Here is an 18,499-nt window from a genome sequence, read left to right as displayed (position 1 = left end):
GGGAGGAAGGGAGGAGGCATAAAGTTGAGAATAGAGAACTGACTTTGAATTCAGGAAGGCCTGGGTTCATTCGACCACTCTGTGTCCCACAGTAACTCTGAGATTCTAAAGCACTCACTGATGTGCACTGATAATCAGTGAAATCACAGGTCTAATCCAAAGAAAACTGTGGCATCTTGGGCAAAGGACTCACCTAAGAGTCAAGATCCCAGAGTTTGAGTCCCAGTTCTGCTACTTCTATGCTGAGTGACCTTGAACAACTTACAGGGCTTCAGTTTCTTCATCCATAAGATGAGGAGTTGAACCAGATGATCTCCAAGGACCTTTCTAGCTCTAATATTCTATGATTCTAATATAACTGTGTGGAAACTGTAGAATTAGAGTTCTGGACTGGTGGTTAGGAAGGCCTAGGTTAGAACACTGCCTCAGACATTAGCTATGTGGCCTGATCATGCCATTTAGCCTTAGTTCCTTATCTATAAATGGGGGGATTGGGCTAGATGGCCTCTAAGGCTCTTTCTAATCCTACAAACAAAAATTAATTATCATTAATCTTTAGCCTATAATAGAATTTTAAAATCTCAGAATATCACAGCTGAATGGAACCTCAAAGGGCATTGAATCTAGTGTGTGCCTGAGTACTGAGTCCCTCTACAACATTCCTTACAAGTGGTCATTCAGCCTCAGGTTGAACAGCTCCAGAGATGGGGAACTCAATACCTCCCAAGTCAACCCATTATACTTTAGAAGCTCTAATTAATAAGAAGTTCTTCCTTAGGACCAGAATACATAGAACTGGGAAGGACTTTAGAGATGAATATATCTAGCCCCACTGCTTTACTTTACAGATGAGAAAACTGAGGCTCAGAAAGGTTAAAAAGACTTGTCCAAAGTCACAGTTAAAAAACATTAGAGCAAGTATTTGAACCCAGATCCTTTGGTTCTGAATCTACCGTTCTTCCTACTATACCACAGAGCTAAAATGTGTCTCTCCAGACCTTCTCCCCATTACTTCTGACTCTGTCCTCTGGGTCCAAGAAGTCGAAGTATACAATACCAATATTTATTGAGTGATTTCTAGTTTTCAAAGAACTCTCTATAATAGCCTTGTGAGGTGTATGGAAAAAGTGTTAATACTTTTATAATTTTCTTGTATCACTCTCATTTCTCTTCCCAATTTTTCCCCTACTTCTCTTACTTGATTTTCAAAATCCTTTTTGAGCTCTTCTATGGCCTGTGATCAATTCGTATTTTTCTTGGAGGCTTTTGCTGAAAGAGCTTTGACTTTGTTGTCTTCTTCTGGTTGTATGTTTTGATCTTCTTTGTCACCAAAGTAAGATTGTCTAGTCTGAGTTTTTTTACACTGTTTGCTCATCTTCCCAGCCAAATACTTGACTTTTTAACTCTTTGTCAAGGTAGGACTCTGCTTCCTGTGCGGGTGGGGGTGGGAGTGGTTGTGCTGTTCCAGGCTTCAGGGGTTCTGTATCAGCTGCTCAATCCCCCACCATCTGTGGGCCCAGAGCTCTAGAAGCAGTCACTGCTGCTGCTGCTGCTGCTGCCACCACCACCTCTACCACCCCAGGGCTGGGGTCTTCTTTCACCCAGGTTCCACAGAATTTCCCCACTGACCTATGCTGTCTTTGGCATTTGTGGGTTGAAAAGCCTAGAAACCACAACAGCTGCCAGTGATTCAGTCCCGTGAGGCTTGCTTTGGCCCTGTCTGTGCCAGTATGGCCCATGCCAGACTGTGCTCCACTTCCAGCCCACTATGGTAGTCCCTTCCTGTTGACTTTCCAGGTTGTCTTGGACTGGAGATGTGTTTCACTCTATCATTTTGTGGATTCTATAGCTCTATAATTTGTTTAGAGTCATTAAACATTTTTTTTTTTTGCTTTTTGGAGAGGGGAAGGCAGGGCAGTTAGGGTTAAGTGACTTGCCCAAGGTCATATGGCTAGTAAGTGTTAAATGTTTGAGACCAGATTTTAACTCAAGCCCTCCTGACTCCAGGGCCGGTGCTCTATTCATTGTGCCACCTAGCCACCTCTAGAGTAATTTTTTACAGGTTATTTGGGGGGTTTGGGGAAGAGCTCAAGTAAGTCCCTGCTTTTACTCTGCCATCTTGGCTCCACCCCCTGAAAGTATTAATACTTTTAAATTATGACTTCCTAAAATATTTTGCAGATGAGGAAGTTGAGTTCCTAAGAGCTTAGTAACCTCATAACTGTTAAACCGAATGGTCTGTATTCAGCCCTCCTTCTTCTTGACTTCTCAGAAGTTTTCATCTTTCCTTGACACGATCTCCCCCCTTGGTTTCTGTGACAGAGCTCTCCTGGTTCTGCTCCTAGGTTGTTGACTGTTCCTCCTCAGTATCACATGCTGAGTCAACCTCTTCCTCATACCCACTAAATACAGGCATGGCCAGAAGCTCTGTCCTGGGTCCTCTAGTCTTTTCTCTCGCTATGTACTCTCTTCCTTGTGATTTCATTCCTGGTGATCTCATCTGCTCCCATGGGTTCAATTATCTTCTCTATGAAGATCCCTCTTAAGTCTATGTTTCCAGTCTTTATCACATCTCTGAATCTGAGTGCCTTATTGTCAATTTCCAGTTGGATATCCCTACCTAGATATCCCATAGGCTTCTCCAACTCAGAAGTCCAAAACAGAAGTCATTTATATTTTTAAAATATCATTCTTCCATTTGCATTTCTGTTGCAGTTGCCACCATCTTTTCAGTCACCCAAAGTCAAAATCTTGAAATCATTTTAAATTCTTCCCTCTCCCTCATTCCCATATTTAATCAGTTGCTAAGTCTTGTCAACTCTGCCTCCATAACATCTTTCTCAAATCTCTCCCCTTCCCTCTATGTATTCAGCCTTTATCTTAATTCGGGTCCTCATTATATCTCTCCTGCATGGTTATAATAACCACTTACATGAACTGCTCACCCACAGTCTTTCCCCTTTCCAACCATCTTCTACACAGTTGCCAAACTGGTGTTCCTAAAATAAAGATCTGAGCTAGGTGTGGTGGCCCATCTCTAATTCCTTCTACTGGAGGAGGCTGAGGCTGGTGAATCCCTTGAGCTCAGAAATTCTGAGCTGAAGTCAACAGAGTGTCTGTCCTCACTAATTCCTGCACGAGTGTGGTGAGCCCCCGAAAGCAAGAGGTCAAGAACTTGAGAAGTAGAAACCTAGTCCTAGTCAGAAACAAAACAGGTCAAAGATTCTGTGCAGATAAGTATTAGGACCCAACCCCTAAGAGGGCACTGCACTTACAGCCTGAAGTAGATGAGGAGAACGGGCAGTTAGGTGGCACAACAAGCTGTTGACCCTGTATTCAGGAGGACATGAATTCCAATATGACCTCAGACACTTACTGTATCTATGTGGCCCCAGGCAAGTCACTTAACCTTGTTTACCTCAGTTTCCTCATCTGTAAAATGAGCTGGAGAAGAAATGGCAGACCACTCCAGTATCTTTGCCAAGAAAACCCCAAATGGGGTCACAAAGGGATAGTCACACAACATCGACAAAATAACAACAGGAGAAGCTAGGTGATGCAGTGGATGGTGTACTGGACTCATCTTCCCGAATTCAAATCTGGCCTCAGACATTTACTATTTGTGTGACCCTGAGCAAGTCACTTAACCCCATTTGCCTCAGTTTCCTCATTTGTAAAATGAGCTGGAGAAGGAAATGGCAAAACCTCCCCAGGATCTTTGCCATGAAAACCCCAAATGGGGTCACAAAGAATCAGACAGGACTGAAAACAACTAAGTAGCAAACTATAGATAAGGACATCCAGTCTCAAAACAACAGTAACAACCCAGATCTGACTATGTCATCACCTGCTACACAGCCTTTAAGAGCTCCCTGGGATAAGACACAAATTCCTCAGTCTGGTATTTAAAACACTACAACCTGACTCCCACTTCCCTTTCCAGTCTCATTTCAACATTTCTCCCCTTTGAGCCCTCTCTGTTCAAACTGGTTAATTAGTCCTTTCTCATACCCTTTCTCCATTGTCTCCATGCCTTCATACAAGCAGCTTCCTGGGTCTGGAAGTGCACTCTCTTGGTGAGTGAGTCTCTTACTTACTTCACTGCACAAACCCAGCTGCTGTTGCCTACACAAGATCTCTCCTTATCCCCTCAGTTATTAGTACCTTCACCCTTTTGTGATTATTTTGTATTGATTGTCTTCTTGAAGATAAAATTCCCAGTTCTTTCAACTGATATTTCTATGGCATGATCTCTAGTCAGCTCACCATACTGGCTGGGCAGACTCCAGCTTACCCAACAAATGAACACGATGCTTCATGTTTGGGGTGACAGGGCAGACCGCAGGGGTCTGACCCACAGTGGATATCTTCGAGCTCTGTGCATCGTCAGGAACTTCCCACCTAGCTGGATTCTCTCTCCTTGCCTTCCATGCCCTGGCCCGAGAGTAACCCGACAGCTTTAGCTTTAGCTGCCCCAGTGGGGCTTAACTGATGAATATGTGTAAGATGTTTTCAGATCTTGAGAGGATTAAGGATAATTAAGAGAACGAAGCTGCTGATCTTTCCTGTGGTCCAGTTAAATTGGCCAGAGACAGATTAGACTCAACTGGATATCTCTGCGTAATTTATAGGACTGAAAGTTGGAAGGGACCTTAGAACATGGAACATGGAATATTAGAACTGGAAGAAGTCTTAGAGAATGAAGCACAGAATGTCAGAGCTGGAAGGAACCTTGGGTCTACAGTGGGACGGCCCTTAGAGGTCATCTCTAGTTTAGGGGTTATTAACCTAAAGCCCATGAATTTGTGGGGTCTTAAAATTTTTTTTGTTTATTTTATTTTTCATTTATGGAAGAAAACAAGCATTTCCATAACAGAGTGAGGGGACAAAGATGATCATCCATGAACCTGAAAATCTATTTTGTACAACTTACTATTCCTTTTAAATATATAATAAAGTTCTCATGTAACTTCCTTTTTTTCCCTCTTTTTCTTCCTCTCACCCCTCCTCCATGCCCTAGAAATGGCTACCATTAAACACAAATATGAGTGCGTGTATGTGTGTATGTAAAATCATTCTAAACATACTTACCAGATCTTAAACTATATTATAAGGCAGTAATGATCAAAATCATCCGATATTGGCTAAGAAACAAAAAGGTAAATCAATGGAACAGAATAGACATACAATTTACAGCAGCAAATGAATATAGCAACCTTATATTTGACAAGTGTAACACTGAAGTTTTGGGGATAAAAATTCATTATTTGATAAAAATTCTTATGAAAACTGGAAAGCAACCTGGCAGAAGTTGGGAATAGATCAGTATCTTACATCATTTTCCAAGATAAAGTCAAAATGGATATATGACCTAGATATAGAGATATTACAAGAAAATTTGAAGAACATGGAATATTTTACCTATCAGACTTATGGATGATCAAACAATTTATGAATAAACAAGAGATAGAGGGCAGTGTGAAGTGTAAGATGGGTAATTTTGATTACATTAAATTTAAAATATTTTCTACAAATAAAACAAATATAGCCAAGATCAGAAGGAGAACAAAAAAACTGGGGGGGGGATGTTTATAAACAATTTCTCAGATGAAGGTCTCATATCTCAAATATATAAAGGACTTTGTCAAATCTACAGGAAGGAGTCATTCCCCAATTGATAAATGGTCAAAGGTTATGAACAAGAAGTTTTCTGATGAGGAAATCAAAGCAATTGATAGACATGAAAATGCTCTGAATCATTATTGATTAGAAAATACAAATTAAAACAACCTTGAGATATCATTTTACATCTAGCATATTGGCTAAAATGATTGAAGGGAAAGTGATAAACATTGGAGGGGATGTGGAAAAACAGGGACACTAATTCACTGTTGGTCGAATTGTGAACTGATCCAAACATTTTGGAGAGCAATCTGGAATAATGCCGAAAGAGTTATTAAACGGCCTATACACTTTGACCCAGAAATACCACTACTAGTTCTATTTACAAAGATGATTAGGGAAAAGGGAAAAGGATCTATATATTTTAACATGTTTATAGCTGCTCTCTTTGTGGTAGCAAAGAACTGGAAATTATGGGGATGCGCGTCAACTGGGGAATGGCTGAACAAGTTGTGATATGTAACTGTGATGGTATACTACTGTGCTGCAAGAAATGATGAGCTCAATGGTTTTAGAAAAACATGATCGATTTGCATGGAATAATGAAGAGTGAAATTAAAAGAACCATGAATTTGCTTTTTTGATGCTGATAAACTATATTTCCAGGTCATTGACTTCCTTTGTTATCTTATGTATTTTTTTTTAAAGCAATCGGGGTTCAGTAACTTGCTCAAGGTTACACGGCCAGGTGTTTCTGGGTGGGTGCTAAGTGTCTGAGCCCGGCATTCGATCTCCAGGTCTTCTTAACATTGGAGCCAGTGCTCTTACTTGCTTTGCTACCTGGCCACCCCTATCTTATGTATTTTAAAACATTATTCTGAGTAGTCCTATAGGCTTCAACAGACTGCCAAAAAGATCTATGACACAAAAAGGGTTAAAGAACTCTAAGCCAATATAACTTTCTCTTTTACAGGTGAGGAAACTGAGGCTCAGAGAGATGAAAGAACATGTTCAAGATTAAACAGCTAGTCATAGTGGCATATCCAGGATTCCAATCCATTTCTCCTAAACTAAAAAATTCAGGACAACACCATATTATTAATATGTTAATGCTTGTCTCAGTTTTGGCTAGAAGCCTTAGATACTGCCTTCTTTTCCACTCATATGTAGTAGAGTGAGGATTTGAACCCTAATGCAGTATTCATTTCACTTTCCAGAAGTCATATTAAGGACCATCTCAGGATTCACATAAAAAATTCCAAAGATATTGTTTCCGCCCAATTGATTCCCCTTACAGACTACTTTCATTAATGATGAATAATTAATGCGCACCATCATTACAGAGAAGACTATTTTCTCTGTTCTCAAAACTGTCCTGTCCAGAATCTCCAGGTGACTAACAGAAACACAGAGCTCTTCAAGTAATATTTCCCTAGAATGCTTTATAGTTTAAAAAGTCTTTTTTCTTATAACGATGTTGTGAGGTAGGAAGGGCAAATGCTATCCTCATTTTCTAGATGAAGAAAACTGAGACTCGGGAAAGTGAAAGAACTGTACCCATAATCACAGAGATAGTGTCAAATTTTATAGTCTCTGAGTCTGATACATTGGTCATTTTACTGCCTTGCTAATGTACTCAAGCTTTTGTTTCCATTCTCATTTCCATCCTTGACCTAAGTGTTACTTTTGTTGACTTGAATGTATCTGTATATGAAATATATGAGGTATATGGGGTGTTCAAGGCGGATTAGCACCTCTGGCTTGCTGAGCCCTTTTCAGGGCTGCTCATCCACCTCTGGTGTCCGCCTTTCACCTAGCTCTTACTTGTGGCTCCCAGAAGCTGTGCCAAGCACGGTGCCACACCTCAGTAAAACCCTCTTGACAGACAAGCTAAACCAGACTGAGGGTAACTGACAAGTCTCAAACCCATTGGTGAGCTACGGGGGTGGCTACCCTAAGCAAGTAATAACTTCTCCAGTTAGAAAGGGAAGATAAGAACAATTTGCTCAAACAGCCAGGAAGGCAGCTGAGGCAGGCACCGTGAGTGCCAAGAGTTTGGTCAAACATCGAAGATGCCAGGGTCATCCCCTGCCTCCCAAGCCATTGTCAGTTGTCCTGACTTTTGTCCTGCCACTGGACTCTGATGGCTCTGGAAGAAGGACTGAGGCTGATGACTTTGTGCAACTCTGCCTCACTTAAATCTAAGTCACATGAGAATCAAGACATGACCGCATGACATTATTGGTCTTCTTCGAAAATGAAGGACAAACATATGAAATATATGCATATGCATATGTGTTTATATATGATATGTTTTCATATGATGCAATGTGTTATATTATATGGTATATGTTATAATATTGTTATATTGTATTACATTATGTCATATTATGGGGATCTTTCTTTATGGAAATGTCCTTCATTGATGCAGATCACAAGTTTGTCCATAACTTATAGTCTTAGAGAGCTGACCAGTGCACTGAGAGATTAATTTACTTGACCAAAGTCATAGAGGTTCAAGGAAGAACTTGAATCCAGGTTTTTCTAACTCCAAAACACTCTCCCTTTATCTACTATGCCATGCTGCTTCATATATGTACTATACACACACACATTCAAATACACTCAGATACACATCAGCACTTATTAAGTACCTACTAATCTAAAATCTGTTTTCCCAGCATGGAACTTTCTTCAGAGATCTAGGCCCACAGTTCCAACTCTCTTTAGGGCATTTATGTTCCTTACAGACTCTAAATTTATACTATGATCTCTTCCTGATTGTCCCAGCAGTATTTAAACTTAGCATGTGCCATGTAGAGCTCATTATCTTTCTCTCTAAGTCTTCTATGTGCATACATGGAAATATGTGTATGTGTGTATGAGTGCATGCATACATATATACATATACACACTATGTATATGTATGTGTGTGCATTTATTTGTTGAGATCTATGATTTCATAGGTATGGGGAATTCACTTGGTGGAAATCCTCTTTTCCTGATCAGGATCAGAAAATCCTCCTTGTAACTGGAAAATTACCTGGGGGCACTTAGAAAGGTTAAGTGATTTGTCCGTGATCACATAGCCAGTATAAGGCAGACGTAGGACTTAAACCCAGCTAAGTCCAATCCGTTATCAATTATGCCATGCTTCCTCTCATAGTATATAGGATCGGGAAGGCACATTTTCCTCTCTTGTAAAACAAGAGAGTCAGACTGAGTGCCCTATGAGAGATCCCTTTCAGTTTGTGACCTTATGATGCTCTCTCTGTGTCCCTCTCTGTCTCTGTCCAACTCCATATGCACTTACACACAGACACACACATTCATACACATACTCTCACACACACATGCTCTCACATATACACACAGAGACACATACACACACTCACACTCACATACACATACACACAGATACACACATATGGCTCTGGCCTCTCTTTTAAGAACTATCCAGTTCACATCCCTGCCTTCTTTTAGAGACATGAATATCCCACTAATATCTCATATTCAACCTATCCCAGACAGAGCCTTTTCTTATTTTCATTAAGCTGCTCCTATTTCTGACTTTCCTGTTTTTGTCTGGCACCATAGACACTCCTACATTTAAAACCTTGGGTTTAATCTTCGAATTCTCCCTCTTGTCCACCTCTCATAATTGATCTGTTTCCTAATCCTATAGATTCTACTTCTCAAACACCTTTCTCTCTCCCTCCACCCTAGGACACACCCTTGCTACCATCTGCCTGAACTATTGCAATAGCCTATGAACAGACATTCCTGTCTTTACTGGCTTCACCTACAAACAATCCTTCACAATACAGGCCAGAGTAACCTTTCTAATGCATAGACTTTCTCTCAACACTATTCTGCTTTGAAATATTTAGTGATTCCCAATTGTTTCCTGAGAAAAATTGTCTGATTTTCACTTCCCTCAGTAATCTGGTACCAGGTGATCTTTTCAGACTTTTCCTAAAATGAATCTATCTCTTTGGAAGACGTCCAGTGAGAAGAAACTTACTACCACGTAGGACAGCCCATTTAAATACTGAAGCTCTAGAAACAGTGAGGAAGTCTTCCCTTATATCTAGTTGAATCCGTTTCTCTACAGTTTCTGCCCAATGATCTTTCTCCCATCCTTGGGGAATAAGCAGCACAAATCGAATCCCTCCTCTTCTTCTTGAAAGCCAGTCCTTCAGGAATTTGAAGCTAGAGATCTTCTTCCCATGAAGTTTCTGTTCTCTAGGCCAGAAATCTTGACTTTCTTCAACTGTTCCTCCAAGCGTATACATTTCAGTCCCTTCCTTATCCTAGTCACTTGCCAACAGGTGCTCTACAGAACTGAGATTCTGTGATTCTGGGTATAGCTTGAATTGAGCCTGAAAACTGTGAATCAGAAATGAGTTTGTAACTGAGTTGCCCCCTTGTTAAGAGAACCAATGGAGAAGCCTAAGTCACAATGGGTCTTGTACAGCCTTGTCTTTATCAACTGCCACACAGAGTATCTAGAGAGGACAAAAATAATTTCTGAGTTAGAGAAAATGTGGAACAGTTTTCAAGGACTGGAAGTAGAGGGAGAAGAGAGTCAGAGACAGAGAGAAAATGCTAAAGAGGAAGGACAAATGAGGAAAATAAAGAGGCAGAGAGAAAAGATAAAGGGTAAAAGAAGAAAGAGAAGAAGAGAGAAAGGACAAAGAGTCATAAGAGCAGGGGTCATAGATAGATTATTATTATTTGTCCTTCATTCTCAAAGAGGACCATGACATCAGGGAGTGACGGAGGGCTGTACAAAGTCACCAGTCCCATCCTCTCCTCCTAAAGCCATCTGGGTCTAATTGTGAGTTATAGATCAGGACTGGAGATGGCCCTGGATGCAGTGGGAAACCTTGGCCCTTTTATGCTAAGGTCTTTAACAGGTCTCAGTTTGACCAAGGCAATGCCCATTCAGTGATTACAACCAGGTAAGAAAATAAAGAGAGATAGAGGCAGAGAAAAGAAACCAAACAGGGTGCAGAGAAAAAGGCAAAGGAGAGAGAAAGGGAGACAGAGATTACAGAGAGAGACAGAGACAGAAACAGAGAGAGACATTATGATCCAAAGAAAGAAAATGTTTTCTTTAGTGGGAAATAAAGTCTTCTTTTAAAAGTGCTGCTCCTTAGTCAGTGACTCCAGACAGTATTCGTAAAGCCATCTGGAAGCGGAAGGAGAAAAGCCACTCTTATAACCACCCCCACAAGCCCTGTTTACAAATTCTCTTTGTGAAGGGGGTTCATGTATTGCAAGCTTTTGTGCAACATTAGCCAGTGAATGTGTAACGAAAAGCAGGAGAGCCACCCTGTAAGTATCTTCACTCAAGCTCATGAGCAGATCACAGACTCAGAACCGGAAAGGGCCTCAGAACCTGGTCTTCCCCACCGGAGAAGGAATCCCCTAAAAACAAAATGTCCATAACAATCAGCCCTTTGGTCTCTTCTTGAAAACCGATCAGGAGTTAGAGGACCTAGGTTCAAATCCCTCCCTGCTCCTGAAGCATCGTGTGACCTTGGGCAAATCACATACCTACTCTGCACATGCCATCCCTCATCTAATAAAGTGAGAGAAGTGGACTAGAGAGCTCTGGGGCCGCTTCTAGTCCCAAATCTAGGATTCCCCAAACAGTCTTTCCAATCAAGGACAATTCTCACTGATTATTCCCCCTCATGTTGAGTTGAAATTTGCTTCTCTATAACTTGTCCTCATTGCTTCCAGTTTCATTTTCTGAAGCCAAGCAGAGCAAGCATGATGTCACCTCCTTATGACTGTCCTCTTAAAGATTTGAAGACAATAATCACATTCCTCCGTGTCTTCTCTTGTCTGGGCAACAGCCCTAGATTCTAGTGCAGCTTTACCTAAGACCTCGTAACAGTGAGTCCTGTTTCCAAACTCAGGGAAAGCTGTGGGAAATGAGAGAATCTAGAGCTTGAAGAGAACTTAGACATCATTTAGTCTAATCCCTTTATTTTACAGAAAAGGAAACTGAGGCCCAGAGAAGGTAAGTGACTTGAGCTGGGTCACGCAGTTAACAGGAGGCAGAACGATTATTTGAAACAGATTCTATGAATCTATATCCACGTTCTTTCTATCAGTCTACCCTTCCCATTTTCAGATGAAGAAACTGAGGGACAGACAGACAAAGAACTTTGAATAAGGTCACACAACTACAGTAAGCAAAAGGAATTTCGGACTCCAAATTCAGTGATCCTTCTGCTGTACGATGGGTGGGTACCCTTTGCTATCTAATTATATGACATCATATAGGGATATTCCCCTACTCGTGAATAAGATAAATTCTCATAATCTCTGTAGGAAAAACTTTGTGCTTAGATACAGAAATCACATATAGGGGCATGTCTAAAGAAAAGGCTTCCCTCCCCTGGTGCACCTCAGTCCACGCTCTCCCTCTCTCCTTCTTTGTCCTCAAAGGCCACTGCCGTCTCACCTGGTCTAGTGGCAAGGCAAGGACACAGACGACAGATAGAGTCCAGCAGACATCATCAATTCCCACCACCACCTCCACTGACCCTGTGCCAAAGAAACAAGGTCCTCAGGCCGGCGGTCTTAGAGAAGACTTTGTCCCCAAGTGATCTGTCCATGGAGGGTTTTCCATATGTATGGCCTTATTATGGAATCCCAGAATCCTAAAGCTAGAAGAGGTCTGGCTATAATCCAGTCTATACTTGAATAGGAATCCCTTTCTTCAAAGTCTATTACAATTGAAATGTATTTTCCACTCAATAACTCCCAGAGAGTACTTGAGGTTTTTTCTCTTATTGAACTGCAATTTCTCTTTCTATTTTCTGGGGCCAGGCAGAATAAGCATAATTCTCCTTCCACATGGTAGCCCTTCATATATTAAAGGCAGCTGTCACATTCCACCCAAGCTTTCCTTTTATTCTCCAGGAGACCATTCCTCAGTCCTTGAGTTTCTCCTTAAATGTATACCCAGCATCGTGGCCAGGCCCTTTGAACACATCTCATTTTGTCAATAACTTTCCTAAAATGTCCCACTCAACAGGGAACATGATCTCTCACATTTAGTCTGACCAGAGCAGAGTACAGTGGGACTATATCATCTCCTTCATTTAGGATATTGTACCTCTCTCTGTCTCTCTTCTCTCTCTCTCCTCTCTCTCTCTCTCCTCTCTCTCTGTCTCTCTCTTTCTCTCTCTTTCTCTCTCTCTCTCTGTCTCTGTCTCTCTCTGTCTCTGTCTCTCTCTGTCTCTCTGTCTCTCTGTCTCTCTCTCTGTCTCTCTGTCTCTGTCTCTCTGTCTCTCTCTGTCTCTCTGTCTCTCTCTGTCTCTCTCTCTCTCTCTCAGAAGCAATTAGGGTTAAGTGACTTACCCAGGGTCACACAGGTAGTAAGTATCTGAAGCTGGATTTGAACTTCTGAGTACAGGGCCAGTGCTCTATCCACTGTACAACTTATCTGCCCCTGTGCTTCTCTCTTAATGTGACTGAAGACAGGAATAGAGTATTTTTTGGATATCATGTCACATTGCCGATATATTTTGCTTGCTGCTCAGTCATTTCAGTTGTGTTTGACTCTTTGTGACCCCATTTGGGGTGTTCTTGGCAAAGATATCAGACCGGTTCACTATTTCCTTCTCCATCTCATTTTACAGATGATAAAAGTAAGATAAACAAAGTTGAATGTCTTGCTCAGGGTCAGTAAATGTCTGAGACTGGATTTGAACTCAGGAAGAGGAGTCTTCTCGACTCTAGCTCTGGCACTCTATCCTCTGTACCACCCAGCTGCCCAGACATTATGCGTATTTTTCTGTATAAACAGGATAAAAAACACCATCAATTTAGATGTGGAATGGATCTTACAAGTCATCTAGTAAAAACCCCTAATTCTACAAATGAGGAAACTGAGATGCGTAGAGATGAAATGATTTGCCCAAGGTTAAACAATGACAAAGTCAGAATAATTTTTTAAAATTTAAAATAAATATTAGTAATTGTTTTTTATATCACCTACATTGTGCCCTGTATCTTCCCCACCCCTTCCCATTGAGACATTGCTTATAACAAAGATTTTTTTAAATTTGAGCAAAACCAATTAACACATAGAAAAAGTCTGATGTTATACAATATACTACACGTGTGGTTCTTCACCTCCACAAAGGAGTAGAAGGTGTCTTCCTTGGGGGTCAAGCTTACTAATTCTAATTTCCTCACATTCAGTTTTCATATTTTCCTGTAGTTTTTCTTTTTATTTGCATTGTTGTAGTCATTTGGGGTATTATTCTTCTGGTTCTGCATACTTCACTTCTCATCAGTCCATATAAATCTTTCCATACTTATTCATATTCATTATATTGACAATTTTTCATAGAATAATAATATTTCATAGCATTCATCTACTATGTTGTTTGTTTAGCCACTCCACAAACAATGGGCATCAACTATGTTTTCAGTTCTTTGGTAACACAAAAAATGCTGCTATAAATATTTTATTGTTTATGGAGCTTTTCTTTTTCTCAATGATTTCCTTGGACTTCTTTGCTTAATATTCAGATCTATTGGAACAAAAGGCATGGAAATTTGGTCACTATATTTGCATAGGGACAGCAGAGTGGGGCAGTGGATAGTGTCAGACCTGGAGTCAGGAAGACATCTCCCCAAGTTCAGATCTGAGCTCAGACATTTACTAGCTGTGGGACCATAGGCAAATCATTTAACTCTGTTTGTCTCAGTTTCTTCATCTGTAAAATGAGCTGGAGAGGAAAATGGCAAACCAGTCCTATATCTTTGCCAAGAAAACCCCAAATGGGGTCACTAAGAGTCAGGCACCACTGAAAAACAACTCAGCAACAACAAAAACGACAACTATTTGCGTAATTCCAAATTGCTTCATAGAACGATTGAACCAATTTCCAGCTTCTACAACTTCTCCAGGACTTACTATGCCTATCTTTTGCCCCCTTTGCCAATTTGTTTGGTGTGAGGCAAAACTTCAGGGTGGATTTGATATACATTTCTCTTACTGTTCATGTTTTAGAGCATTCTTTCATGTAGTTGTTAATAGTCTGCAATTCTTTTCAGGGTATTTACTCATATCCAAAGCCAGAATTCTAACTCACAGCCTCTGACCCCAAATCCAGCACTCTACTCAGTATATGTGCTGCATGCCATAGTAAAATATACAATTTCTAAGTTTAGGAAATGTTTTTTGTCTTTATACCTCCGGCATCTATTAAAGCATCTTACTATATTATATACAGTATTATATATATTATATATATATACATACAAATATATATATACTTATAAAGTATAAGTTCAGGAATGTTTGAATTGAATATAATCTGCAAATTTGACAAATAGCCATCTATGCCATCATCTGAATAATTGATAATAATATTGAACATAATAGAGCCAAAGACACATTCCTGCCACACTTCTCTAAATATTGCCTTCCAAGTTGACAGCAATCATTAATAATTATTCTTTGGATATATTCATTGTACCCATGCTATACCCTCTTCTAGAATATGAGTGTTCCAAGGGCAAATCCACTTTTGTGTCTCCCAAAGGGCTCAGGAGACCATATATGTTGCATTTATTCTATAAATGTCCTTTGAATTAGTGAGTGAAGTGTGTGCTTCCAGACTACAAGATTTAGAATTAGAAGGGGCCTTAGATACCATGGAATCATGATCTAAATCCAGAAAGGATATCAGAGGTTATCTAGTCCAAACTTTCCATTTTATAGATGAGGAAGTTGAAGCTCAGGGAGATTAGGCGACTTGCCTAGGGATCCTCAGGAGAGGGGAATTTGAACATGGGTCTTTTGATTTGAAGAGTCAATGTTCTTTTCGCTGTATCATGCTGCTTACTACTCATCTAGTCCAACCCTTGCAATACATAAAGCAGGAAACAGGGGAGAAATGACTCATCTAAGGTCAACAGAATGAATCAGTAATAGAGTCAAGAACAGAACCCAGGTCTCCCAATTCTCACAGCAGGGCACTTTTGATTATACCTTTATTTCCTCTTAACACTTGCTTGGCTTTTGCTTTCTACTTTCCACTTCATCCTAAGAACATTAAGGGCTTATGCCATTGATCATGGGAAAACACATAAGGTATTATGACGATTTTCAAAGAAAGCTCTTCAGATTACAAAGAAATGTCTTTTTATGGATTTCTCCATTTATTTCCCTACTTGAGACAGAGGGCAGCAGATGCAACCTGACTGTTTTCAGCTCTGACATTCATTGACTTTGTAAAATGATATTTTTAGTGTATTCATTTCTCCTCTAATTGCTATGGCATTTATTTCTGTTCCCATGGGAACCTGGAGAGGGACTTCCCTTCCCTCTTCTTGGGGATCAGCACATGAAAATGGGGAACAAGGCAGTCTGTAGCCATGCATAGAGAATTCTCTTTCAAATTCAGTTTCTATTTGCTGGAGCCAGCAAAATCACAGGATATTAGACATGGACAGGGCTACAGACAAAAGGATCACAGGATTTTAAAGTTGGGAAGCACTTTGGGGATGGGAACATAGTAAATCCAAGCTGGGAGCAACTTTTGAACATAGAATGTTAGGACATAGAACATAGAATGCCAAAGTTGGAAGGGCCCTCAGGACATAGAATGTTGGAACAACCACAGAATGTCTGAATGGGAGAGAAAACATAGGACACAGAATGGTATAGTCAGCAGGGGTCTTGGAAAACAAACCATGAGATGTCAGAACTTGAAAAGACCTCAGGACATAGAATCCAAATCCGAATTCCCCATCTGGCCAGGAAAAGACCCATGAGTATCATGGGGAGAGAAAATGACTAGAAGGTAACAACAAAGGAACTAAAATGGGGCATCCAAAGACTAACAGGGATATTTTATGGGATTTAGTCAGTTCAACCTGAAAGAAGGAACAAGGGCACAATGTGCCCAGGATTATTCTGTATACAAGACTGAGAGGTAAAGGCCAGACAATAACATGGTTGGTGGATTCAGAACAGATGTAGGAAATAATCATCAGTGGGTCAGCATCAGTGCCGAGAGGACCACCAGTATCTGCCCTGGGCTTCGTGCTGCTTAATGTTGACAAAAGGCCTTGGTAGCATACTTGACAGATTCGCATATGACACAAAGCTGTAAAGGATAGTTAACATTTTAGATGTCAGAATCAAAAAAAAAAACTCAATAAGCTAGAATATTGATTTGTCTGCCACTCCCCAGAAACCACTTCATTCTAGAAGATCATTCTAGTTTTGTAACGCACACCTTGGAAGTACCCCCCCCCAGTCCTTCCCTCAGATTGGCTGTATAATACTAGAACCTCCATTTAAGGAGGCTACTTAGGTCAATCATGTCTCCATTTCTCACCAGGCTGAACTCTAGATTTCTCTACCATGCCACCACAAGGGAGGCACTTCCATCCTTTCCCCTGCACCGCCCTTCTGTGCTCCCCTTCCCTCCTTCAGATTCCTTTCATGTGTGTCTTTTCTGATTAGAATATAAACTCTTTGAGGGTAAGAACTCTCTCTCTCTCTCTCTCTCTCTCTCTCTCTCTCTCTCCCTCTCTGTCTCTCTCTGTCTCTCTCTCCTCTCTCTCTCCCTGTCTCTCTCTGTCTCTCTCTCTCTGTTTGTCTCTCTCTCTTCTCTCCCTCCCCTCCCCCATCTCCTTTTCTTTGTATTTTCAGTGCTTAACATTGTGCCTGGAACATAATAATTGCTTAATAAATGTTTGTTGACTTGTTGATATTGGACCGAATATCACAACAAAAAATGTAAAGTCTCACATAGGTCCAAAAATCATCTTCACAAGTTTAAGATCAAAAAGGCATAACTAGATGGAGATTCACCTATAAAAGATCTGAGGAGGATTAATGGACTCAAGCTCCATATTCACTAATTCCGTAAGTATTTATTAAGTACTTACTATGTGCCAAGACCTGGAAAAAAAAGATATAAAGGAAACAGTCCCTACCTTCAAAGGATCATAGAATCTCAGTGTCGAAACTGACCTCAAAGGCCATGAGATCCAACCCTAATCCTAACAAGAATCCTATTACAAATACCCAACAAGTCTTTTCAAATCTTTACTTGGAAACCTACAGTAACTCTCTTCCTTACCCCCACTATTTTCTGGGGCAGCCCATTACATTTTGGATAGCTAGAACTCCTAGCTGACTTTTTCCTTCAGTCAATTCTAGTTTTGTCTAATCTTATCTTAGCTACATTAACATATTACCTTGTGAGAATTAGGAAGACAAGAGAAAGTCTGAAGCTAACTGTGTCACCTCAACCCAATAAACTCCAGTGGCTCCCAATGAACTCCAGCAACAAATACAAAGTCCTTTGCAACCAGAGCTCTTCCTGCTTTTCCAGTGTCCTTACACCTTCCTCTTCTCCATGCACCCTAAGATCCAGTTATAGGCCTCCTTTCTGTTCCTCACATGTGACATTCCATCTCCTGACTCTGTCTCTTTTTGCTGGCTGTCCTTCATGCCTAGAATTTCTTCCTCATTACCTCTAACTCATGAATTCCCTGGCTTCCTTCAAGCCTCAACTCAAATCTTGCCTTCTAGAAGAGGCCTTTCCTGTCCCATCTCATATTCCAGTCCCTTCCCTCAAAGATTACTTTCAATTTTCACTATATGTGCATAGTTATTTGTGTGTTGTCTCCCTCGTTAGAAAGTGAGCTCTTTGAAAGAAGAGACTATCAAGTTTTTAAAAGCATGCTTGCTTTTTATCCATACCACTTAGGGCACTGCCCATCACACAGTAAGTAATTAATAAATGCTTATTGAATTGTGCTTACCCTAGCCAGATCATATCGAGAACATTGTGTTCAGTTTTGGGTGGCATGTTTTAGG

The sequence above is a fragment of the Petaurus breviceps genome, unplaced genomic scaffold (assembly GCF_028583685.1).
Source record: "Petaurus breviceps papuanus isolate PSGF00001 unplaced genomic scaffold, PetGlider_PUasm1.0 551, whole genome shotgun sequence".
Classification (NCBI taxonomy): Eukaryota; Metazoa; Chordata; class Mammalia; order Diprotodontia; family Petauridae; genus Petaurus; species Petaurus breviceps.
Note: the sequence above shows the minus strand (reverse complement) of the source record.